At 36.5% G+C, this 26,624-nt stretch overlaps 1 protein-coding gene across 32 annotated transcripts in view; it reads left to right on the top strand.

The window, feature by feature from the left end:
• The window catches only part of PDE4D (phosphodiesterase 4D), a 1,507,422-nt gene that overhangs the window by 1,060,925 nt on the left and 419,873 nt on the right, over positions 1–26,624 (top strand). The gene's annotated exons all lie outside the window — the stretch shown is intronic.

The raw sequence follows: 26,624 nt of genomic DNA, 5'->3' as shown, positions 1-26,624 counted from the left end.
TCATTTTTGGACAATAGCACCTGTGATGTTCCCCTGGTTAAATCATTATTCTCTTATGGGCTTGAATAGTAACAAAACTGACACCTTGGCATCACTTCTTGGTTTGGTGACCTCTGTTTAATTTTCTAACACAGTTGGTTTCTGCAGTACCCTCCTCCAAGTAATTTGATGCTGTTTAATCCTGCCATGTCTTTCGCAAAGGCAAGATAATAAAAATCCTTTTAATTAGCATATAATTTGCCTATTTTATTTTATAGAGAATTGTTATAATTTCATTAAATGAATTTTACAATAAAATTCTAATCCATTTTCTTATGACTTTTTATATTTTATGTTCCTTTCCAATTCATATCTATATAGCATACATGTTTGATCAGTATATGTGTGTATGTGTGTATATATATATATATATATATGTATATATATATATATATAATTTTATTCTGTGTTTTTTTCACTTCTGTTTATTTTCTTAATGCTTTTCTATATTGTTTTCACATAGTCACCATTTTCCATATTTAAGGCCTTCCCTATTCAGGTATCAAGTATTATATTATAAGGCAGCTCTAGTTGTTAGAAAGCCTCCCCTTCCACTGATTTGAAATTTGCCCAATTGTAATTCAGCTGTTGTTCCTAGTTTGGTGCCTTAGAGGGATCACTGCCTGGCTTCACATGGTCTGGGGACACAGAAATTGTATATAAAATTGTGTACAAATGTGCTGTCTTCTGGAGAGTGTGTCCATAGCTTCAGATGGTGAGAGTTCTAAGAGTAGTTAAGAACCTCACAGGACTTGTCCACTCTCCTTCCACCACTGAAACAATTGATTAGACTGAATAAATTAAGTGGTATCTAATCAGGACCATAAAGCTAATTAGATTTTTGGACTACTAGAATCTAGCTACCTTTGGTGTAGGAACATAGGAACATCTGACTAGCAAACTGTTACACATTCCTGTTAGATTGAAACCTTGATTGTACATTAATTTCACCCTTGTAATGTTAATGATACTGATGCCTGGCCCCCACTAATGAGATTTTGATTCTATTAAATGGTCTGGGTAGGGGTCAAGTCTGCAGCTAAAGATGAGAACCAATGAATCTGAAGCCCTAATAGATAAGACATGAGATAGATAAGTGCTATTGAAACTATCAAGACAGGGAAAAAACAAATCTAGGCACTCACTTCTATTTTGTCTCTGTAAGAGTATTTTTACCGACCAGAATGAAAATTCACCCCCACTAAGTGAATACTTTTAAAAATTAACCTTGTCTTTTGAAACACCATCGTTTAAACTTTAACACAATATTCTCCTCAAATTACTTAGATATGAAGTAAGAGATCTTTCTGCTTTGATAACAGTGAAACTAAAATAAGAATCCAGTTTAGAGAGTCATTGGAGAACAGTTTTCATTCTCAAAGAGCAAATTAGGCATTGACTTAATTCATGATATTCATTACAAATTCAGTCCTGAAGGAAAATATGCATTACTTACTTATATTAAGATAAAATAAACTATTATTAGCAAACAACTTTATAGCTAATTTCTCTAGTTTACCATGTTCTGAATCCCATTCAAATTATGCCTTTTCACATTGCTAGTAAAATAGAAGATTGGTGAAGAAAACTGCCATCTTGATGAGAAGTTTTACATAACTGAAAGAGATCAGGTTTCATTGCAAATCTGGAGTATTAAAACAGGCAGAAATATGCCAGCTAAACTTTATTCATTCTTATGTATGCCATTATATTTTGGCAGGGGAGACATTGAGGACTTATTATGCCCAGAAATAGTTATAGATTAACAAGGTGCCAATTTGGCTGTATTTTCTTTCTCCAATTTAATTAACTGTCCCCTATTTGACTGCTATTCCATTTTTTAAAGCTAATGCTGGAATTCTCTTGTGGTGCAGCAAGTTAAGGATCCAGCATTGTCCCTGCAGTGGCTTGGGTCACTGCTGTGGCATGGGTTCTGTTCCTGGCCTGGGAACCTTCATATGCCACAAGCACTGCCCCCCCAAAAAAAGAAAGAAAGAAAGAAAGCTAATTCCTATTCTTCAGTTCCATGGGACACTTTCAGTCTGATTTCCCCAATCAAGAAAGGATCCCTTAGGTTCAGTCACAAGGTCCTCTAGTTGATTATTATTATTTTATAAATCTGATTTTAACTTTTATAAACCTTTCAAATTAAACTGATTATTATTTAAACATATAAGACTTTATGCAATAAAAAAATAAAACCCAAAAAAGTGGAAGATGTCAACGAATTATTTTAGGAGTCCTTGGAACACCAGAAGAGTATATTATATATAAATCTGATATTTGTCTTTACCAAACCGATTTATATTTTTGTGTGTGTTTAGAGTCAGCCCACACCTGTATAATAGGTATAATGAATTATACCTATTAAATTCACTTCTTCTGAAATTTGCAGTGTTTCTCTTTTCTTAGTTGAGTACTGTTCAATAAAGTCTTGAATGATAAAGGGAGAACTTATAATGGTAGTTGTCAAAAAAGGTTTAACTAAGAAAGTAAAGTCTAGGCTGAACTCATAAACCTCAATTATGAGTAGAAACCAGTCAATGGAGAAGGAGCAAAAAATATTCTAGATCATGTAGCAAGGAGAGAGGAAAAGTGACACATGTGGATGACGGGAGTGCGAAGTATAAGAGGGAGGAAGGGAAAGAATATAAAAGGGCTTTCAAGCTTTAAGGATTTTGAATGCAAGCCAATTAGAAGACCTTGCAGTGGAATGATATGGCATTTGTGTTTTCTAAAGTCAGTGACTACAGTGTATAGAATTGTTTGGAGAAGAGGCAAAGGATCATTTAGAAGACTGGTGCGGACAGTGGAGTTTTGGTAGAATAGAATAATGGCATGGCAACAGAGAAACATGAACAAGTTTGAAAAAAATCATGAAAAGTGTAGTCTGAGTGTCTTGGTAACTCATAATCTCTGGAGACAAGGTTGAAGAAAGAGTTAGTATATGTTATCCCCATGCTACCAATTCTTCCTCCCCTCAGTGGTTTTACCTATGGTAATGGTTAAGATTGATTTTGAAATTGGTGAGTTTGTTTCTGTTCTATAATTAAGTTCTTTTGTGTCATTTTTTTGGATTCTGCATATAAGTGATAGCATATGATAATTATATTTCTCCATCTCACTTACTTCATTCATTGTGATGATCTCTAGGTCCATCTGTGTTGACGCAGACGGCATTATCTTATTCTTTTTTATGGTTGAGTAATATTCCAGTATATATATATGTCCTACATCTTCTTTATCCATTCCTCGGTCAGTGGACATTTAGGTTCTTCCATATCTTGGCTATTGTAAGTAGTGCTGCAATGAACATTGGGGTGCATGTATCTTTTCAACTTATGGTTTTCTCTGGATAGATGCCCAGGAGTAGGATTGCCGGAGTATATAAAATAGATGATTCATGAGAACCTATTGTATTGTATAGCACAGAAAAATCTACTCTATAATTTGTAATAACCTCTATGAGAACAAAGAGTGGATGTATTTTTATGGATGACTGACTCACTGTGCTGTACACCTGAAACTAACACAACATTGTAAGTCACCTATACTCCAACAAAATTAAATTTTGAAAAAGAAGTTAGTATTGTTCCCAGTACTTAAAATAGGGCATCTGGGTGAATAAATGTGGTGTTACCCACTGCAAGAGGGAGTACCTAAGGAGGCATTTTGAAGGTGGTTGAGCTTGAAGTGTATGTGGGGCAACCCCAGATGGAGCTCCCAAGGAGTCAGATATGATGTATGTGTCTAAAGCTCAGGAGACAGATCAGAGAAATGCTTAGGAGCTGAGCATCCATAGATAACCGTGGAAGGTATTGGAGTCAATGAGATCATCCAGAGGGTATGGAAGATTAGGAGAATAAGAGAGCCCCCCCCCCCCAAAAAAAAAGTGTTTCAGAAAGGAGGGAATGGCCAAAGTTTGGGAAATGTTTATTGAATGTAGTTAAAGATAGGCCAGATAGTGACCTGGTGAGATAAATTTCCATAGCAGTGGGAGCAGAAACCAGATGGAGGTGGGTTGAGGTGAAAGTGTGAAAGGAGAATCAAAATATTCTAAGGAAAATTATTGCAAGAAATTTGGTTCAGAGAGAGGAGGTATGGAGGAAGGTAGATGAAGTAGGAATTGAGCAGGGTTTTATTTAAGATGAGAAGTATTGATTTCATTTGAATTCTTACGGAACAGATTTGGCAGACAGGAAGGAAATTGGAAATGATGGATGGAGCTGGGTGTCTGAAGATGTCAGAGGGATTGGAATTTGAAACACGGGTGGCAGGGTTGGCCTGAGGTGATAACAGGAGGAAAAATAGAAATTGTCAATGTGGGTGTGGATGAGTTTGTCAGCCGGGTATCTGGACATGGAAAACGTTCTTTTTTGATGGTTACTATTTTTTCTTTGAGGAGGAAAATCATCTGCTGTGTGTAGGAAGTGGGGAGTCAAGTGTTTGAGAAGAAAGAATAAAGGACATTTGCTCCAGTCCTCAGGGGAAATGGGAGAGAGAGCCGATTAATAGTTGTTAGAATTTAAAAATGCATGTATGGTGCTTGGATTATAGTGGTTTAAGAAATATTAGCAGCCTTGCTTCTTTGCATTTTATTGTTTATGCTGCTAAACTGAAGTCCACAGTCGCTCTTTTGACCACTAGATGGTGCTGAAATGCTGACCTGCCATGTTCCTTTTGTTACTAGCCAATACTGACAGATTGGTATACTGAGTTGCCAACTTCTTGATATGAATTAAGAGTTTTTCTTTGAAAAGTATTTTATTAATAAAATCTTAAGTAACATGTTCCTCAATTTTCCATGCAATTTATGGGGCAGTGAATGACCGTGGCGCCAGAAAATTCTTAGGAAATTTGCTTTCACACCATATGTAACATGTGTAAGATACCTTCTCTTCCAAATTCTTTGCCTTAAACTTGTGAGTCAGTTGGCACGAGGCGATCATTTGCACAGTCAAGACAGAGCTTTTGGCTTAGCGTTTTGTCTTAAAATAAACCAGAAATTGCATTGCTCTGGATGGCAGTATGCTACCTATAGGCAGAATGCAGAACTAATCCTGCCAAATGGCAAACACCACATAGAAACTGAATTCCATCAGTCAGCTACCATTTGGCAAGCATATGTGTGCTCTTGGGTAACTGAAATGTCAGATCTTAATTCAGATCTTTGTTTTTAAAAAGGTCCTGCCAACAGTGTCACGTGAGTTTCATGATACACGGAAATCAGTTCATTCTATGGAGTTCCCTCATTGCTTCAATATCTTCATTAGATTGGGAATGGGGTGACTGTGAAGCAGGTGGCCTTTTCCTGCCAGTGTCATTTTTTAGGCATAACACAATCCCCCAACGTGAGATGTTAGACTGAAAAATCCAGCATGAGATGTTAAACCAAAAAAATCCTACACAATTTAACCAACCTAAGAATATATAGGCATTTCTAAAATACTGAAAACAAAGTTGTTCTTTTGAATTCCAAACCCCACTCATTCTTCCTGCACGGAATTTGTGACAGATAAGAAATGAGGGGTAAGAGAAGGCAGTTCAATACAGATAATTAATATATTCTCCAAAGTTAATAAGGGATACTTCTGTATAGCCAGTTCAACATATTGTTAGCAAGGGTATTTTTAAAGTTTTTTTTTTTTTTTTTTAAATATAGCATATTTGGAGGGAAGAAAACTGCATTAGCCTAGTATGAGCCGTGTGGAATATTCCAGGCTCAAACTTTCCTGTGCTTCTTGATAATGAGCCTAGATTTGGCATGACCAAATAATATGCTGTCTAGGAGTAAAAGGGGACTATTACTAATTTTACGGGAAAAGAGGAGCAAACCCGGGAACAGGGGCAAAGCGGGACTGCCCCAGGCAGACGAGGGAGGCTCTGTGCAAAATGGAACACTCTGGGGTAAAGGGTGTTAAAAGCCCCTTGAGCCCATGACTGCAAATAGAAGTAGTATTTGTAGGCCTTCGTTCATCAAAAGCATAATTATGTGATCAGTAATCTTTTACTTCTGTCAAGCAGGGCCTCTCAACCTCTTAATCTGGAATTAGGGACTAGAGACAACATAAGGGTGGGAGGTAGAGGTTTGTAACAGATTCCCCTGGGGAAAGGCTTTTTAATTTTTCATCCTCATTATTGTTGTTCCCAAACTCCAACAACTCTCCCTTTGCTCTCTGTGTTGGCCCAAGGGGGATAAAACCCCATACAAACACGTTTGAGAATCCCCACCGTAAAGACTGTTCTTTGAATTGTGGCTGCAATTACTTTAGTTGTAAATTTCTGTGGATTATTGTTATAATGATACTGGGAATGATACCCTGGTGTGTTGAAAATTCAGGGAACTTCATTCCCTATTCAACCAGCACTCCCCAAGCACTACTTACTAGTGAAGTGCCTGAGGCACTTGGGAGAATGGAGCCCAGAGAACAGAGAGGAACCAGGAAAAACCTTTCCTCAGTGTGGCTGAGGAAATGCCAAAACCAAAACAGGAGATCTTAGAGCTCATTGTCAAATATATGACAGACCAGAGAAAGTACCATTTTCTTTTACAAAATGCCTTTACTGTTACAAACTCAAACTCCTTTTTGTCAGCCTGTTTTGTATAAAGAAAGAAAAAAATACCTGCCCACATTTTATCCCTGAGAACTGTGAGCTTATATTTATTTTGTTTCAGTCAGTTTAGACTAGTTACTCTAGGGTAACAAACCACTCTGATGTTTTAGTGGCTACCACCCTAGTTTGTTGTTGTTGTTTGCTTTTGTTGTTGTTTTGTTTTGTTTTTCATTTTTAGGGCCACACCTTTGGCCAAGTTCCCAGGCTAGGGTTCGAATCAGAGCTGCAGCTGCCAGCCTATACCACAGCCACAGCAGCATCAGATTTGAGCCTCATCTTCAGCCTACACCACAGCTCATGGCTACACTGGATCCTTAACCCACTGAGCAAGGCCAGGAATCAAACTCAGCCTCATGGATACTAGTTGGGTTTGTAACCCACTGAGCCACAGCAGGAACTCCCAACCCCGTTTTTATTTCATACTCTTGTTACATGTTCTTAGCTGGTTGGTGTTGCTCTGTTCCTTACCATTTTCATTAAGGGACATCCCATCCTGAAAAGGGAGAAGAGATGGAGAGATGGTAGGGCCACATAGTGGCTTTTTTTGGCCACCCCTGAGCATATGAAGTTCCTGCATGAGGGGTTGAATCTGACCTGCAGCCACAGCCTATGCCACAGCTGCAGCAATGCTAGATCCTTAACCCACTGTGCCGAGCTGGGATTGAACCTGTGTCCCAGGGATGCAGAGACACAACCAATCTGTTGCACCACAGTGGGAATGCCCCATAGTGGCTTTTAAATCTCAGAAATGCCCCAGATCTCTTTCACTCACGAGCCATTTACCAAAGTAAGTCACATGATCAAGCTTGGCATTGAGGAGCAGGAAGTATAACTCTTGCGTAGGAATGGGTTTAGAAAGGCATTTAAATATTTTGACAATACTGTAATATATCACATCCTTGCAAGTAAATTATAAAAACTACTTAGTTTTAACATATATCCTTTTTACTACCCTTTGGCTATCTCCAGTGTTACTTTCTCATTCTGACAAATTACTATTCTGTTTCTTCTTACAAGTGCTTAGAAACTCAAACAATCCAGTAGCACTTAACACACTTGTGCTTGGTTTCTTTGTGCATCTCCTTTACTGTAATATGTGCCTTTGGAAACAGGAGAAATCTGTGTGTTCCTAATGTGGGGCTGGCACATAACAGAAACCCTAATAAGCACTTAGTGACTGCTAAGGAATTAGTTGATAGATGAAGGAGTAGAAATCACAGTGGAGTCTTGAAAAATGGCTAAGTATTGGCTAGATGAAAAAGTATGGGGAAGCAAACCAAGGGAGAGAGGAGCTGATGGATTCATTGGTAGTCTTATTGAGGGAGGGTAAAATTTTTCTTGGATTTTGCATCCTAAATGCAAGAATCCGTATAACATCAAGCTTGGTCCATGCTTCCAAGGCTGACTCATCCCACAGCAGTGGTGTAATGAACTGCTGATGTAAGGCCCAGGCTGACAAGTCTGACCCTTATTAGAGTCCCTCAAAAACAAATCTTTAATCCAGTGGCAAAGATGATACAAAGTCACCAAAAGAATATGTAACTCAATAATTATTTTTCAGCATTTCTGATGTGACATTTTATTAATTGCTTACTCCTTAATTAAAATCTTCCCTACCCTAAAGTCTAAATATAGCACTGACATCTGACATTGACTCTGGAAATAACCTAGAATTTTTTTAAACACATATGAATAGAAAAGCAGGAGGCAGATTAACAGAACATACCAGAATGTATACATTGACCAGATAGAGATTGAGCCTTCGTAAATGATTCCTGTAGGAAGCTATCCACTTCCTCTGCAAATGTTGCCATTATTCAAATGTTTTGGGGATTCCCTTTTTGAACCTTCCTTCGGAGTCTGTGATGCACTTTTTTTTAAAAATTCATTGATGACGAATCTCCATCTGCTGAAGGTGGATCTATGAAGCTGCCAAAAGTCCTTTGGCATTAAGTCTGCTGATTAAAGTGGATGATCCAGCTAGCTGATGCTATTTGGGTCAAATGGGAAGTGACTATAAAATCAAGGAGCTGTTTTCTTATACACACTGGAAGTGGTTTTTGACGACAATTCCCAAAGGCTTATGCCAACAACGACCTTGGCCCTGGTAAGGTTCATGCATTTATTCATTGAGCAAGCAAGCTCTATTCATTCATTAAGTCATTTAGGAAACACTAATTTGAATTTACATATGGTGTTTGAAAAAATACTCTCATTACTTTATATGCAGTTTATTTAATAATTACTTAAAATGAATATAAATAGAATGATTATAAATCTATATGATATTTGAATGTGTAAAGGATTATAGGTAACATGTTTATATAATATGTATATATAGCACAATGACCAAATTATTCTTTTTTTTTAACTGAGTATATTTGGCTTAAAATGTTACATTAGTTTCAAGTCTACAACATAGTGATTCAATGTTGTTATACAGTGTACAGTTATCACTATCACTGACTATATTCCCTGTGACGTACGTTACATCCCTATGACTTACTTATTTTATGTTATCTTTTTACAGTTCTTTTCAGTTTTTAAAAAATATGTATTATACTTTTAAGCAAATGCTCCTCTTATGTCAGAAATATTAAACTGATGATTACTACTGGGTTAATTATTTAGTTATTGGGAATTGTTTCTTTAAATTAATAGACCTCCTTTATACGTAGTCAACACCCAGCTGTATATTACCATGTCGGATAGTCAGTGACAAAAAACTTCTTTAAAATATACACTCTACAGCAGAAATTGACAGAACATTGTAAATCACGTATAATAAAAATTTTTTAAAAAATATATACATAGTGTACTATGTATCATACTTTCTATTATTTAGCATTTCTAGCAATTGAAAATACATTTTATTTTGAGGCAGATTTATGGTGATGTATGTCTTTTTTCCAAAAATATTAAATAAATAAGTATACGCATACTTTATAAGCAAGATAATGAACATAATTCCCAAACTATGAAATTTTCTGCTAATGAATTTGAAGCATTTGAGTAAGACCGGATTTAAACTATGCCTATGTGTTGTTTGAAAGTATTTGAAAAGTTACAGTTTGGTCACTGTATTATTTTGTCTACATGATCTCACGTAATTTCGAGTAAATCAATTGATATCATTAAGGTCATGTACACAGTCTTCTAAAATTCTCATTAAATAATTGACTGTCTTCACAATTTCACAAAGTTGCAACAGAGATCTATATATTCTGGCAGTTCAGCCTGAAACTTAATGGCATATAAATGTTAAGAACAAAATTACTAGAAACTTCAGACGTCATCATAAACTAGAACAATACATGTCAGTTCCATTGAGAAAGATTTCCTAGTATAAATTCAGTATGTTTTCTTGAGTCCATGAAAAATGTGTTATTGAGTGATTCTTCCTTCACAAAAATTGCCTCTATTTATGTTGATATTGGTTTAAAGACAGACCCATATTGGTAAAGGAAAGCATTTTTTCTTAAGAGCTGTAGGTTGCTGATTCATACTAATCAGGCAATTCCAGAGCTACTGTAAAGCTTTGAAAAGAGTGCTTTGTAAAGAGTTGAAATAGTTCCTAGAAATTGTAGTTTGTGGTAGGAAGGCCATTACTTTCTCTAGCTGAGTGCTAATGTTTTGATTAGAATTTGACCAGGTGATGGCAAATTTACTTCTTTCCCAGCTCAAAGTTTTGCTTGAAATGTCTTCAGGTCTAATACTTACAGAAGCCACAAGGAAATGGATCTGAGTTAGGTCACTTGGGTGGGGATTGTGTCAAGAGAAGAATGGCTGCCCCATTTAAGGGAGATGGCTGATCCTCTGCTTTTGTGTGTGTGTGTGTGTGTGTGTGTGTGTGTGTGTGTGTTTCTTTTTATGGCTGCTCTAGCGGCACATGGAAGTTCCTGGGCCAGGGGTCTAATGGAAGCTGCAGCTGCCAGCCGCAGCCACAGCAATACCAGATCTGAGTCTCATCTGTAACCTATGCTGCAGCTTGCAGCAGCACTGGATCCTTAACCCACTGTGTGAGGCCAGGGATCAAACCTGCATCCATAGAGAGACAGTATTAGGTTCTTAACCTGCTGAGCCAGGACAGGAACTTGGGATTTTTTTTTTTTAAGTAGTTTTTTTTTTTTTTTTTTTTTTTTTTTTTTTTTTTAATATAGGACATTTGTGAGGAATACAAGCAGGCAGGCAAGAGGGCTCTGCCCCTGCTTTAGCTGTAGTTCACTGTGTAGGAAGAGGGGGCTCCGTGTTCTACCATTATACATTTTCAAAAGAAGTTCAGATCCCAGCTTTAATGTGATCTTTCCTGTGTGCTTTAAGTATTGGATCAAAAGGACAAAAAAATTAACAGTATATTGGTTAAACTCAGGTCTTCTAATAGTGTGTAGTCCAAAGACGACCAGTTCCCCTACTCCATCCTGCATCTCTTTCCTGCCGTGGTCTTTCCCTTTGCGTCCCTTCTGTAGAATCGTGAATATTATATTCCAGCTTGTCAACAGCTATGAGCTAGGTTAAAGGTCTCGATTTGTTTCTGTTATCTTTAGAAAACTCCCTGATTCTCCTGCTTTTCTCACCATGTTCTAGGGATAAATAGCAGCCACCCCCCCCCCCCACACACACACACACAAAGACAAAGTACACTGGGTATTGTAAGCCTTTAAGCATTCAGGTCACTTGCCAAAATTGAAACATGTTCTATATGAAAAGAATGTCATGAAAGAAAGTTACTAGGGTTTGGCATTAAGTACTTTCTTACTTGATCTTAACTAATATGTTCTTAGTGACTTGCTAAGAAAAATTGCTTCTTTGGTGTTACCCTGCTGTATCATCCAAGAAACCATGTTTATTTTCTCATTTCTCTCTTGCTTTTCCTTTTTCTTCATTTTTTTTTCTTCTTACATCCCCAGGGTTTACAGGGACTCCCCCCGCCCCCATTATCTGTTTTTTTTGTCACTTTGTAAGCAAAAGTTCAGATGAAAGAAAGGGGTGCTTTTCAATTGACTAGAGTTATCTCTTACAACATATGAGACCAAAAACAAAAGCAAGGGTTAAATGCCAAGTGTATCTGTTCTGCTAGTACACGTTTGTGGTTTAAAAAGCACACTTCATTGAATAAGTTAAAATATGCTTGTACCATCTGTTCTCTTGGGGATTAACATTGTTCATGATAGCAAAATAATCACATGTTAAATAACTTCTAGATACTGCCTTCTGTCATTTATAATAGCAATGACATTGGTAATTCAGATGACCTAGCCTCTTCTTTCTCCACGTAATTAAGTTGACGTAGCTTTTTCTTTTTCCACATAATTACACTATTAATTTTCCCCTATTGGGAAGAAGAACAACTGAGAACATGCTTTTTCCTAAATGGAACGTGCAGTTCAGGAATTTTATCATTTCTTTTATGGAAATAAAAAATAAAGTGCAAAACATATGCCATCTTTGAAGATAACATTGTGTGAGTGTTTGGGAGTAATATTTGCTGTCTTTATCTACTTTTTTTGTGTAAATTCATAAGAGAAATGATAAGATTGTCTTATGCATATTTTAGAAACTATGCAATCAGTTTTATCCAGGGATTCTGCTGTCTGTCTGGAATGATATAGGGCAAGTCTCTAGTGTAAACCGAATGAGTTTACCTCAGGGTGCAAATTGATTTTTTTTTTTCCACCAAACTCCTACAACACTTTGTGTTTGAGCCTCAGCATGGACTGTCTTATACTGACTACGGATGTGTGTATCTATGTGCTTAAGTCTTTTTTCCTCAAAAATATTGTAAGCTTTGTGAGGGTAGGGAGGCCCTTTGATTTTCCTCTTGTATCTCTCAAAGTTTCCCACTCTGCTGGGCTTTTCTGAGGCTAAAATAAATAATGAGTAAATGATTTTTAATGCTATAAAATAGGGGGAAAGGTTTTTTTTTTTTTTAAGTTTGTTGCTTCTGGCAGCACATTTTCCAGATAGTTTGGGTCAATGATTTTTCTTACCACCCCTAATCCAGGTGTAAAAACTGCCTATTCTTAGTTTGGGCTCTTCCTATGTGACCCTTTATGACAGCAGAATATGGTTGGAAGGGCCCTTGAGAACATTTCTACAGTCTTCCGAACAAACACCCAGTGTTTAATTGCCAGTTACTGTCAAGTATTCTATTCCCCCTGCTTCTCTTTAAAAACCACACCTTGTCTCCTAAGAGAAGATGGAATGCAGTAGGCATCATTATTCTTTGCAGAAGGTCTCTGAGTCATGTCATTAAATGACCCTTGTCTTCTCAAAATGGTACCAATTTATTTAAAATTCTTTCTCAGTCCCAGTATATTCTCCTATGAAAGTTCAGGTGTCACTCTTCAGACTGAGCGAGGTCTCTCATTTGATGGAGGCGTCTATAAAAGGCAGATTGAATTCAAAGACCCTCATGTTGGAATCATTTTTGTCATCCCGATGGACCTTCTTGTTTTTGTCCTGAGCCACGAACTTGGTGATTTGTCATTCAATTGTCTGTTATGCTTACTTGGTATTGGCAAACTGTATTTTCATTCCACATTTGTGTTCAGTATTTGGTGTTCCCCACAAGTTATGCTGCTTTAGTCTCAATTAAATTACTTTTTCATATTACTCAGTTAATTTAATACCTGAGTGATCCTCCAAGATACTGCCTATTATTTCTTTTACTGCTCTCTCACACAGATTTTGCTGATAAAAATATCTAGTCCCGAAACCCATTGTTATCATTTACATTTGCCAGTTCACACAGAATTTGTCACGATCTCACTATCACTTGCCTGGTAAACTAGGGAAATGCTGTAAAAATAGTCTATTTTTGTTTTGTAAGGCATATTAAAAGGTCCTTTGTGGTATACTTGTAGATATAATGCATATATGGTCTGGATTAAAATGCAGTTAAATACATTTATTACTAGTTGAACAACATAGATGAATAATACTGAATAAAGAATAGAAGATTATTCATCTAATCAAATATACAGAAAAATGGGCTTGAAAGTGACAGAGAACACACTGAATCAGGATCAGCAGTTACTTATGTTTGCCAGTAAAAATGAGTGCAGTTGCAAGTTCACAGTTAATCTGAATTGGATTTTGGAATCCTAAGGAAGGTAGTAAATGGCTTAAGCATTGTCTTAAGCATATGAGGAGAATTCTTTCTTAAGCTCATGCATGAATTTTATTATTATTATTATTATTATTATTATTGTTTTGCTTTTTAGGGTTGTACCCACAGCATATGGAGGTTCCCAGGCTAGGGGTCCAATCGGAGCTATAGCTGCTGGTCTACACCACAGCAACGTGTGAAATCCGAGCCGTTTGACCTACACCACAGTTCACGGCAACACTGGATCCTTACCCACTGAGTGAGGCCAGAGATGGAACCCGCAACCTCATGGTTCTTAGTTGGATTTGTTTCTGCTGCACCATGATGGGAACTCCACTCATTCATAAATTTATTTTTTCATTTAATTTTTATTGAAATATAGTTGATTTGCAGTGTTTCAGGTGTATAGCAAAGTGATTCAGTGATATATATGTATATATATGTATATATTTGTGTATATATATTTTTCATATTATTTTCCATTATAGATTATTATAGGATATCAAATATAGTCCCTGTGCTATACAGTAGGTCCTTGTAGGTTATCTATTTTATATATAGTAGTGTGTCTATGTTAATCTCAAACTCCTAATTTATACCTCCCCCCACTTCCTCTTTTATAACCATAAATTTGTTTTCTATGTCTCTGAGTCTGTTTCTGTTTTGTGAATAAGTTCATTTGTATCATTTTTTTTTTAGATTTCATATATAAGTGATATCATATACTATTTGCCTTTCTCTGGCTTACTTTATGTAGTATGATAATCTCTAAGTCCATCCATGTTGCTGCAAATGACATTATTTCATTCTTTTTTATTATTTAATTTTTATTTTTATTCAAGTATGTTTGATTTACAATTTTGTGTTAATTTCTGCTGTAAAGAAAATGATTCAGTTATACATATGTATATATTTTTTTCAATATTCTTTTCCATTATGGTTTGCCTCAGGATACTGAATATAATTCCCTGTGCTATACAGTAGGACTTTTTTTTTTTTTTTTTTGCTTTTTATGGCCATGCCCACGGCATATGGAAATTTCCAGGCTAGGGGTCTAATCAGAACTCCAGTTGCCAGCCCATACCACAGCCACAGCAACGTGGGATCCAAGCCATGTTTGCGACCTACACCACAGCTCGGGACAACGTCGGATCTTTAACCCACTGAGCCAGGCCAGGGATCAAACCTGCACTCTCATGGTTCCTAGTCGGATTCGTTTCTGTTAAGCCACGATGGGAACTCCAAGCCTTGTTGTTTTTCATTCTTTTTTCAGCTGAGTAATATTCTATTGTGTATTTATACAACATCTTCTTTATCTGTTCCTCTGTCAAAGAACATTTGGGTTGCTTCCACGTCTTGGCTATTGTACATAGTGCTGCAGTGCACATTGGGGTACGTGTACCTTTTCAAATTAGAGTTTTTATAATGAACAGGTAAATACAGATAATTGTCTTTCTCTGCCGCACAACAGTTATATTATACTTGGAATGTTGGTTTAATTTCAGATACAGCATTTTAAGAGGAATCAGCAAGCAGAAGTGAGTCCAGAAGTATGTTTTCAGGATGGTGAAGCATCTGGAAATGATTACATATTGGGAACAATCAAAAGAACTGAGATTGTGTAGCCTAGAAAAAGGAGAGTGTGAAAGCTCTCTTTGGACCACCACAGGGCTGTAATAATAAAAAAAGAATTCAGATTATAAATGACTCCAGATCTAGAATCAAGAGGATCAAGATAAATCTCCAATTATGAGAACTTATTACATAAAAGTTCTTAGCTAGTGCCTTTTATAGATTCCTTGAGCAATACTCAGGAGATGTTAGCTGTAATTGTTATTTGTGGTGACTTATCCATGACTTTGTAACTGATTATTTGTTATAGGGGAATAAGTAAAGGGAAGGTGACTATTTAAAATTTTAGCACCAGCTTCTGTTGCTAAATAATTAAGGTAGTTAACAAGGGCCTAGGCTACTTGTAGCTGATTTACTCTTTATTTATTATCATTTTATGTTTTCTGTAATTGCCTTTACATCTTATGTTACCTGGATTTGGGATTAATTCATCACATTTAACAGGAAATTTTAAGCAGTTGCTAAAGCACAGTTGCTCATATTAAACTGTTTAGTGACTAACAAGAGCAATAGCCCATCCACAAAGGAGTAAGTAATGACAGAAAAACATGGATCTCTTCCATTAATTAAAAGGATGTTTCAGACTAGGGACTTATAGAATCTTAATACCAGTAATATTCTATGTCATGTTAGCTTCACTGGATTTTTTTTTCTCAGGTGATGTATTCATCTCTCGGGATTGCAGCTAATCTTTATTGAAAGCATTTATTCATTCACTTACTTATTCATTCAGCAAATATTGTCCGAGACACTTCCCGGGTCTGCTCCAGACTTCTCACCTCGGTATAGTTTCCTTTTCCCTTTATCTCCACAGGAATTGGTCACTTCAGGAAGACTAGCCCCTCCACTTATCGTATCCCCCAGATTCTACCACCAAGTCCTCCATGGCATTGAGGCAGTCCCACTTCCCATCCCATCCCTGAACTTCTGCTATCTCTTCTTTGATGCATTTTTCTATCACCTATCACCTCTCTTATATGTTTTGCTTATGTATATGTCCTTCTGCCTATCCCTACTGGAATGTCATTCCATGAAAGCAGACACATATGTCTGTTCTGTTTGCTCCTGGATTCCCAACACTTAGAATAGTAACTTGACAAATATTGGTTGAATGAATGATTAAAGCTTAAGTGTCATGGAAACTGATACTAGAAAGGTGTCATTAATCCTCCAGGGTTACCTAACCCATTTTTGGCAGCACAGGGTCATGAACCAAAGTCATTTGCTCCGAAACCAGCATCCTCATTCTTGATCTCTTCTTCATTTACAAATAACTCCTGAATTTTGTTGAATGAACCCAGGGATCTAGAGGTATTTGACAGTAACAAAGATATTTCACTGCTATATGGATTTGAATACAGGGGGATAACTTCTGCATCATCTAAATTTAGGAGAACATTCTGATCAATACTTAACCTGCCTAATCCCTTGCTATGCAGATCGCTTCTTTACATTTTGTTTCCTCTCTGGAGTTATTCAATTTCATTAAATCTATCATGAGTTTTGCTATTACTTGTTACTGTTTCTTGAGTCATCCATGCAGACCCTAGAAGAACTGGGCTATAGTGATAGATTTGGAGAAGTAAATAAGAGTAAGAGTAAGATTCAATCTTTGCTTTAAGCTGTTTTCAGTCTAGTGGTGGAGCCAGCCTTGTAAATTTGCATTTCCAGAGTCAGATTTTAGCCAGATAATTTATAATTCAAATAATGATACTTTTGAGAATAAAAAGAGGCACCATTTAATAATCATACTGGGACAATACATAGTTTAAAAGTTAATCATTATGAAATATGAGTTCAAGTCCTTTTTTAAACAAGTATTTACTGAGTACCTACAACACATAGACCAATGTGCTAGGCATTGTGGATACATCAAAGATGACCATGCATGTGTATCTGGTGGCTACATGCATCTGCTCATCTGGTGGTTTGTAATCCACTTGAGTGAAAATATTAACAACTCAATATAGGAAAGTCAGTGATAGCATAGGCTGAATATAAACTTGATGTGTTGGCCAACCACGAGGTTTCAAATCAGATCACTGATGTTGTGCCAGTTTTTTATTTCTATAGTCATTTGAAGTGATTCCGGCCATGGTTCATCAATTGGGCATCAGATGGATTTATGACTTCTTTTCCTAGATAAGCGTTATACCATTCACTTCTTTTGTGTATGTGTAGTAGATGTTCAGCTCATGCTGGCTAGGTGACTTACTAGCTGAGGTAGAAATAAGTGGATATATTTTTTTTTTTTGGTCATCTGGCAACTAAATATAAAGTAGTCTTTGCCAAAGACACCTCCTCTTTGCTTGACCAGCCAGTTGACAGTGTAAGAACTTGTAGCAAGATTCTTTTTCATTTTCAAATTTTGTGATATGATACGTTTGGCTATTTGGAAATAAGCTTTAAACTGTTTTAATTATTTCTACTGCTTCCTCCTGTTGGAAATTCTTTTGAAGCTGAATGCTGGCAACAGTTTATATCTTGGCAAGTAAACAGTGCTGTTTAAGGACGAAAGTGTGGGAAGTAGTCTAGGACATCTGTTGAAGAAGTCGTGTTGTCAAAGCCCATTATGTATATTAAACTCATTTGTTTCCATTTTCATACATTCTAAAGCAAAATGTCACTCCATTTAACATTCGAACAGTTTATAAAGGCTTGGAGATAGAAATTGTGTGGGCCTACCTGGAACTTCAATGAATGAGCATCATTTTATTTAGTTGATTTTATTGCTACTTTCATGCAGCCTAAACATTAGCTATTATATATAATAGGTTCGTTGAGATAAGATTACCTGCTTTCACATGCCTTTGTTGGGCTTGAAAACTAAAGCTAATAGAATTTTCCTGCCCCGGTTCTGGAATCAGGCTACTTTCCTATCCCAGTGTTAAAGAAAAACTTGTTAAAGAACAAGCAAAAATAATGTGCTGCTTGTTTCCCTGACTTCTTACAAGGTACTCTTAGGACTGTCCAAATGGTCTTCTCCCTTAATGAAGTAGGTTTAATTTACTTTATGTGATTGGCATGTTTCTGCTGAGCTTTTGAGGAATTGACAATTAACAAATAAAATAAAATTTTAAGAGAAATTGGTCCTGATGGGATGCCATTAGATGACCAAGACTTTTCTAAAAAGATGAGCAGCTCTGGTTCATTTATTCCAAACTTGCCTTCTTGTAAAATGAAGCCATAGATTAATTTAAAGAAAAGTTATCCTTGCTATAAAGTTGAGTTAGGCCTGATAACTTAGCTGACTGATTTATGGAACTTTTTTTTAAGTTCTGAAAATCACAGTATTGGGTCTCATCAGTTTTCATAATCGGCAGAATTGAGTAATACTAATAATATTCCTAAGAGACTAATAGCTATCAGGATGTTAACACTATTGTTTTTAACTGAAGATATGACTGATTCAAGAACACCCATTCCACGACACCCATTTTCTAGGGGACTCTTATCAAGAAGTCAGATTCTAGATCAAAAAGTTAGGAATATCAATCAGATAAGGAGAATTATAGCTTCTTAAGGAGATTGCTGACTCTTTCACTTTCCACTGTATTTTACCTTATAAATTATTCTTTAAGGATTTTTCATGTGGGTAACTGAAACAAGTTATCTAGACTTAGAATTCTCAATGCTTTTATTATAAATGAATGCATGTCTTCCAACCTCAGCACAACCACTGCCCCCCTCTATTTCCATTTATAATAATCCTACCATTCCCCCTTCATTTTTGCATATTTTCAAAGAACTAGCGTTGCCAAAGTTTACAGATTCATTTTTAGTGAAGTACATTCACTAATAAGAAACACCTTGATTGCATAAGTATTTGAAAACAGTTCTGCAGTCTACGAATGTCATCTTATTAGCTTTAGTCCCAACGGTCAGCCAGATTTTAAGGCCTCCCTTATCTATAGGAACTGTCTCTTTTATTTCACTATTCAAGTCAGAGAAAGTCTTTACTAATGGGTATAGAGATAAGTCAAAGATGCCACAGACACCAAGTGCAAAAAAGAATTATCAATATTTCTATTATCTTATGCTATATAATTTGCTAGTTGATCACAATCAATAATTTCTCTTTTTAGTTGATGGAATCTAGATTTTGAAATTTTAATAAAATTTTACTTTTCTTATGAAGTTAGTAATAGAAGAGACAATCTAGAATATTTAGGTACTATAGATAGAAGAAAATTAAAATCATCTGTTTCTTCCCATCTGTGTATTTTTTAGATTATGATGTGCATCATTTTTATTCTCATATTTTCAATATATGACTTTTTCCTTTGTTAAAAACAATATCAGACTGTTAGTTTTATAACCTAATTTTTTGCTAAGTCAGAGTTTTATGAATTCTTCTCCATGTCATTCTTATTATAAAAACATAACTCCCTCAGTGTTTCATAGGTTCCCATGGAAGATGACACATAATTCTATCCATTTTTTATTCACAATTCAGAGCAAACATTAGCATAATAAAAACTCTGAGAATTCCTTCTCCTCTGAAAAAGCCTATCCAACTTTAACAGAGAGTTTCCCAAATGCACATGGCTATGGGATTCGTGTGTTTGTCTGCATTTATGTATTTTAAGATACCTATTAGCAATTCTCAGTGTAGATGGAGAGAAAGTATTTCAACAAAATCATTTTAATGAGTTCATGATACTCATATTGATTGGATATTCCAACTTTTATCCAAGCACTTGGATATTATGGATATTGACATCTTCTTACTAATTTGGAAAACACTGTGATGACCTTCATGGTAGTTAAATCTTCACATGGACTCGTGTGTTTCCTTCTGACTGAAACCATTTTCTACAAGACTATGTGCTCTGTGGAGTGTTTCAGAAGTAGATGATCAGAAAAGCTAATGCTTAATAGAAGATCGATCAATTGATTGCTTTGAAATTTGCCAGTTGTGTTCTCAAAACATAGAGCAAGATTAAATAAGGGAGTGGTCCCATGATTTAGGTAGCTGAACAACTGCTTTGATCATTTTTATTTATTGAATTGATATGATCAGCCCAGGCAAACACACCTCCATTGCTCCCCAGCTAAAACCCACATACATTCCTTACTCCCTGAGAAAAGATTTTGTCATATTACAGTCAGTTCTCTTTGTAAAATATTTCCATTCAATAGAATATAGTGAATAGCTCTACTACTTCCAATGTATTTCAGTAGTTAATAACTTTATTATTATTATGGAAGAATAGCTGTAGCTGAGAATGAGGGAGTTCAAGAGAGATTTAACCAAGTTTTTGGAACATCCTGCCCATTACAGTTGCAGCCACCTTACTTAACAAGCAAGTGTAGTTCTAGGGGCTGGAGTTGCAAGTCAAATAGGCAGAAGAGTTATAAATGCATGAACAGCTATGAAACAATGTGCTAGAGTCATATGTGTGTGGGAAAAATAGATGAGATGCATCTAAATAAAACTGAGGGATGGAGAATGTGTTTTGGAAGCGATGACACTTGAAAGGAATCAGCCAGCCAGAGAAGGGAAAGAAATGTGTTCTGGTCCGAGGGCTTCTCATCTTTGAAGGCCCAGTGTTTAAAGAGTCGGCTCTTCACAGGACATACCAGGATTACTTGTGGCAGATACGGGAGAGGAAGTCAGAACCAGATCATGGGGGATCTCTGTGCTAAGCTTGGGTCTTAGGTTTTGAACTTTATCAGTGAAGAAAGGGGAAGTGATTGAATGACTTAACCTGCAGGAGGATCATAGGACCGGATTTCCATTTTAAAATGATCCAGATGGCATTCAAATTAAGGGTGGAATTAAGGAGAAAAAAGACCGGAGATATTAACCCTAGAGGAAAAATGAAATAAATAGATAAATAGATAGATAGTAGATAGATGGATAGATAGTAGATAAAGGAAAATACAATCTGTAGAGAGGAATAACATTAATCTTTGGAGTCAGGTTAATTTGTTCCTTACTCTGACTCCATCACTTAACACTGTTTGGCCTGAGCCCTATATCTTAATTCCTCTAGGCCTTGTTTTTCTCATCTGCAAAATGAGCGTAATGACAGTACCCAACTCATTTAATTTTATGAAGATTAAAATAGCTAATTCCGGAGTTCCCCTTGTGGCGCAGTGGTTAACGAATCCGACTAGGAACCATGAGGTTGCGGGTTCAGTCCCTGCCCTTGCTAAGTGGGTGAACGATCCGGCGTTGCCGTGAGCTGTGGTGTAGGTTGCAGACGCGGCTCTGATCCCGCGTTGCTGTGGCTCTGGCGTAGGCCGGTGGCTACAGCTCCGATTCGACCCCTAGCCTGGGAACCTCCATATGCCGCCAGTGCGGCCCAAGAAATAGCAACAACAACAACAACAAAAAGACAAAAAAAAAAAAAAATAGCTAATTCCTCTCAGTAACAGTGTCAGCACCGAGAAATCATCTGACCAAGGTTAGCTATCATTCACTGTTACTATTAATATTATTGTTAATGTAATATTGTTTAAATACAATAATATTGTTACCATAATATATTACTTAGTGTAGTATATCATTTAACATCATTTATGTCTTTATGAATCATGGCCTGATTAGAAGTGTTTGTCAGATGGCTGACTAAATGGTGAGGGAACATAGGAAGAAATGTATTTGGGGGGGTAGGGAGAGAGAATTGATGTGAATTATATTATAAAGGCTGGGATCAGGTAGCAGTGGGACTTCCTAATGGAATTTTCTTGTGAGCACTTGATCCTAACAGCAGAGAGGTATGGATTCTGGATGAAGGTAGGGATTCTCACGTCTTTTAGCACATCAAAGGTTTTGGAGGCCTCTGGATTGGATGCATTCACCCATCTGGAGATGTGTAGGTCAGAAAGTGAAAAGAGCCTGGAGAGCTGAAGGCAGATTGGGACCCCAGCAGCATTGCTCACCAGTCTGGGTATGACAGAGAACACAGGGTCTGGGAGGGAGAGAGTCCTTCTAAGCCACGAGGAAGGGAAATGATTCAGCTGATTCTTGTGCTGTGCTCTGATAGGGTCATGAACAGATGATCTCCTGGTGTCCTGAAAGAATTCCTTCAGTTTTGCAAATTGCCAAAGCCAAACCAGGGTAGAGCTAACAGCTGAAAGAATCTTCGTTAATCAATATTGGAATCATTAGAGAAAAGTCTTGTAGCCTCAAAGTTTTACTTGTGGCCTCAAAGTGTTACTTGCTAGGAATTGCTTTTAAGGACATTATCAGCATTGAACCTCTAATATACAGAAAAAATGAACAAACAGGTGTTCTAGATACCCTAAAGTGATTTCTGCCCTTAATCTTCTTTTATTTTTTTAGACTTAAAAAATATATTTTCCATTCTGATTAATTTAGGAAAAAAAAACCACTGGTTTCTGTTGAATTTCTTTCTCTAATAGATTATTTGTGTGCAAAATTCAGAAGTACATAGTAATTGTTCAGCATGATGAGTGTTTGGGAGGGGAATGGTCAGTGTGTCTTCTATTTTGCTATGTTGTTTAGTTGTTCTTTTAAATAAAAAACTTTTATTAAAGTATCGTTGATTTGCCATGTTGTGTCAGTTTCAGCTGTACAGCATAGTAACCCAGTCGTGTGTGTGTGTGTGTGTGTGTGTGTGTGTGTGTGTGTGTGCACATACATACACATTCTTTCTCGCATACTACCTTCCATCATGTTCTATCCCGAGCGATTGGATATAGTTCTCTACGTTGTACAGTAAGACCTCATTGATTATCCATTCTAAATGTAATAATTTGCATCTACCAATGCAAAACTCCTCGTCCATCCCACTCCCTCCCTCCTCCCCATTGGCAATTGCAAATCTGTTCTCTAAGTCCGTGAGTCTGTTTCTCTTTTGCAGGTAGTTTCATTTGTGCTGTATTTTAGGTTCCACATATAAGTGATGTCACATGGTGTTTGTCCTCTTTCTGACTTGCTTCACTTAGTATGAGACTAGTTGCATCCATGTTGCTGCAAATGCCATTATTTCCTTCCATTATTTTTATGGCTGAGTAGTATTTCATTGTATATATGTACCACATCTTCTTAATTCATTCATCTGTTGATGGACATGTAGGTTGTTTCCATATCTTGACTATTGTGAATAGTGCTGCAATGAGCATAGGGGTGCATGTATCTTTTTGAATTATAGTTTTGTCTGGATATATGTCCAGGAGTGGGATTGCTAGATTGTATTGTAGTTCTATGTTTAGTTTTCTGAGGAACCTTCACATTGTTTTGCATAGTGATTTTACCAATTTACATTCCCAACAACAGTGTAGGAGGGTTCCCTTTTCTCCACACCCTCTCCAGCATTTGTTATTTGTAGACATGTTAATGATAACCATTCTGACTGGTGTGAGGTGGCACCTTATTGTAGTTCTTATTTGAATGTCTCTAATAATTAGTGATGGTGAGTATCTTTTCATGTGCCTATTGGTTATCCATATGTCTTCTTTGTAGGAATGTCTATTTAGGTCTTCTGCCCATTTTTCGATTGGTTTGTTTAGTTTTTTGTTGTTGAGTTGTATGAGTTATTTGTTTATTTTGAAGACTAAACTCTTCACTTCAGACTAAACTACAAAACTACAGTCATAAAAATGGTATGGTACTGGCACAAAACAGAAATATAGATCAGCAGAACAGGATAGAAAACCCAGAAATAAATCCAAGCACCTATGGTCAACTAAGCATCTGTGACAAGGAGGCAAGAACATACAGTGGAGGAAAGATAGTCTCTTCAATAAGACTGGGAAAACTGGATAGTTACATGTAAAAGAATGAAATTCTTTTTTTTTTTTTGGTCTTTTCGCCTTTTCTAGGGCCGCTCCTGTGGCATATGGAGGTTCCCAGGCTAGGAGTCGAATCGGAGCTGTGGCCACCAGCCTAGGCCAGAGCCACAGAAATGCGGGATCCGAACTTTGCTGCCTACACCACAGCTCACAGCTATGGTGAATCCTTAACCCACTGAGCAAGGCCAGGGATCGGACCTGCAACCTCATGGTTCCTAGTCAGATTCGTTAACCACTGCGCCATGACGGGAACTCCCAAGAATGAAATTCTTTAACATTCTCTAATGCTATACACAAAAATAAACTCGAAATTGGTTAAAGACCTAAATTCAAGGTCAGATAGTATAAAACTCCTAGAGGAAAACAGGAAGAATGCGCTTTCACATTAACTGAAGCAAATATCACGTTTGATGCATTTGCTAAAATAATGGCAATAAAAACAAAAATAAGCCAATGGGACCTAATTAAACCCAAAGCAAAGGCTTTTGCACAGTAAAGGTAACCATAAGAAAAAAAAGAAAAGACAACTCACAGAATGGGAGAAAATCTTCGCAAACAATGCAGTGTGCCCTTATTTTAATGTTCTCAAGAGCTTAGAATCATGGGGTCGATGAGTTAAATTTGTGCTAGATTCCATGCCTGTCTGCCCCAGAAATCCCTATATGCAAAACCAAACAAAACATAAATGGGTAAACCTGGTCATTCCTTAGTGAGATTTGAACCCTATTTTGCTGTAAAGCTTTTAATCTGGAGATAAAATTAAGTACCCCAATGAGTTGGTATTTTCCCTAATGTAGAGTCCCCAACCATCTCTGCCCAGCCGCAGAGAAAGGGATTTTGAGAAAGATAGAAAGGTTTGATTTTGCTTCTGAGGGCCACCCTTGCTAATTGACCATCTTTCTCACAGATTCTAAATTCTTGGCAGGTTGGATTTTAGAAGTAAGCCTTTCTTATCCCAATTTAAGTACAAATAATCTCAGGAAACCCTGCCAAGCTCATTTTAAATCATTGCCCAAGTAAAATCAAAAATGCCCCTGCTAGGAAAATCAAGGAATTTTACATATCGGTGGAAATATTTCCCTCCTATAGAGTTTTATGTCTTACCCTTCAGTTTTCTATTTCTACTCCTTTTGGGAAATTTTTAATGTGAAGCAGATCTTATTCTCTAGCATTGGACAAAGATCCCTAAATCAGCTTACAGATAAAAATATTGTGTGTTTGTTCTTAAAACTCTAAGATGGGGCAGTAAGTCCAAAAGGCCTCTTAAATGTGAAAACTAAAAATTATTTACAGTTGTACATCACAATTAGTTGGTAGTCATAAGGCATTACCTCCATATTGTAAACTTATGTGATTTTCCCCAAATATTAAATATTATTCCAGTTAAGGAAAATATAGTGAAGAGTAGATACATAGCAGGAACTCCATCCATATTTTATCTTCCCTTAATTATGCAAGTTAAGCAGAATATTATTTGCTAATTCTCCTTTGCTTGCATGTGTTGTCTCATTATGATGAAATTCTAGACTTTTGCCTGGTACACCTCAATTTAAGTAGGCTGCCCTTTCCTTTGTAGGCACCTTAATAGCAGTTTCATTTTCGCAAGCAGCCATATACAATCACAGTGCATTTTGGAGAGCTGGCTATCTTATTTTTCTGCTGTAAAGATACAGACCTGAATGTCAGTAGAGAGTGTTGTCAAGAGAGTGGGGAAACAGACCTCTTCCCATATGACTTTTAGGAGGGTGGATTGTCACAGGCTATTAAAGGCAAAACTACATAGGATTTGGGATCTATCACCCACTTACAGAAATAAAAGCTCTAACCTGTAAGAATATATTAACAATTGTGTTCATTGTTTATAGCAGCCCCAAATTATATGTCCATCAAAGGAGAATTTATTGAATAAACAATAGTACATTCATTCTATGGAAGCTTACGTAACTATTAAAAAGAATACTGTAGATTTCTGTGCATTGCCTGAAACATTATCCATGATTTCTTTTAATTACAAAAATATTTATAGAAGATATGTACAATGTAATCCCATTTTATAAAAAATGGATTATAATATAATCCCATTGTATAAAGAAAGGCTTCTCTTCTTACATAGAGAAGCCCTGTATACAGTGTGTATATATGTTATGTGTGTGCATGTACGTATAGTCTGTATATATATTGATAGATTGGTAGAATTAGCATAAAGAAAACTGAATGGGATTAATGGGTAGGAAAAGATAATAACGGTTTTATTATTTATATTCCTCTATGTCATTTTGTGATAAAAAAAAAGTAGAAAAAGGAGAATCATTAGATAGGAAATGCTTATTGTCAAATGGAAAATTATCCTCCCTTTTTAGCATAAACAAATTCTGAATTTAAATGATGTTTGTTATTTAAAGGCAAACAGTATCTGAATTTAGCCACAACAGAATAAAATATAGATTTCTCTCAGCACACTTTG

Source organism: Sus scrofa, chromosome 16 (genome assembly GCF_054392235.1).
Source record: "Sus scrofa isolate SSC_HxYL_T2T_F1_AM1 chromosome 16, Sscrofa_HxYL_maternal_Yorkshire_Landrace_v2.0, whole genome shotgun sequence".
Taxonomy (NCBI): domain Eukaryota; kingdom Metazoa; phylum Chordata; class Mammalia; order Artiodactyla; family Suidae; genus Sus; species Sus scrofa.
Note: the sequence above shows the minus strand (reverse complement) of the source record. Positions and strands in the feature narration are given on the sequence as shown.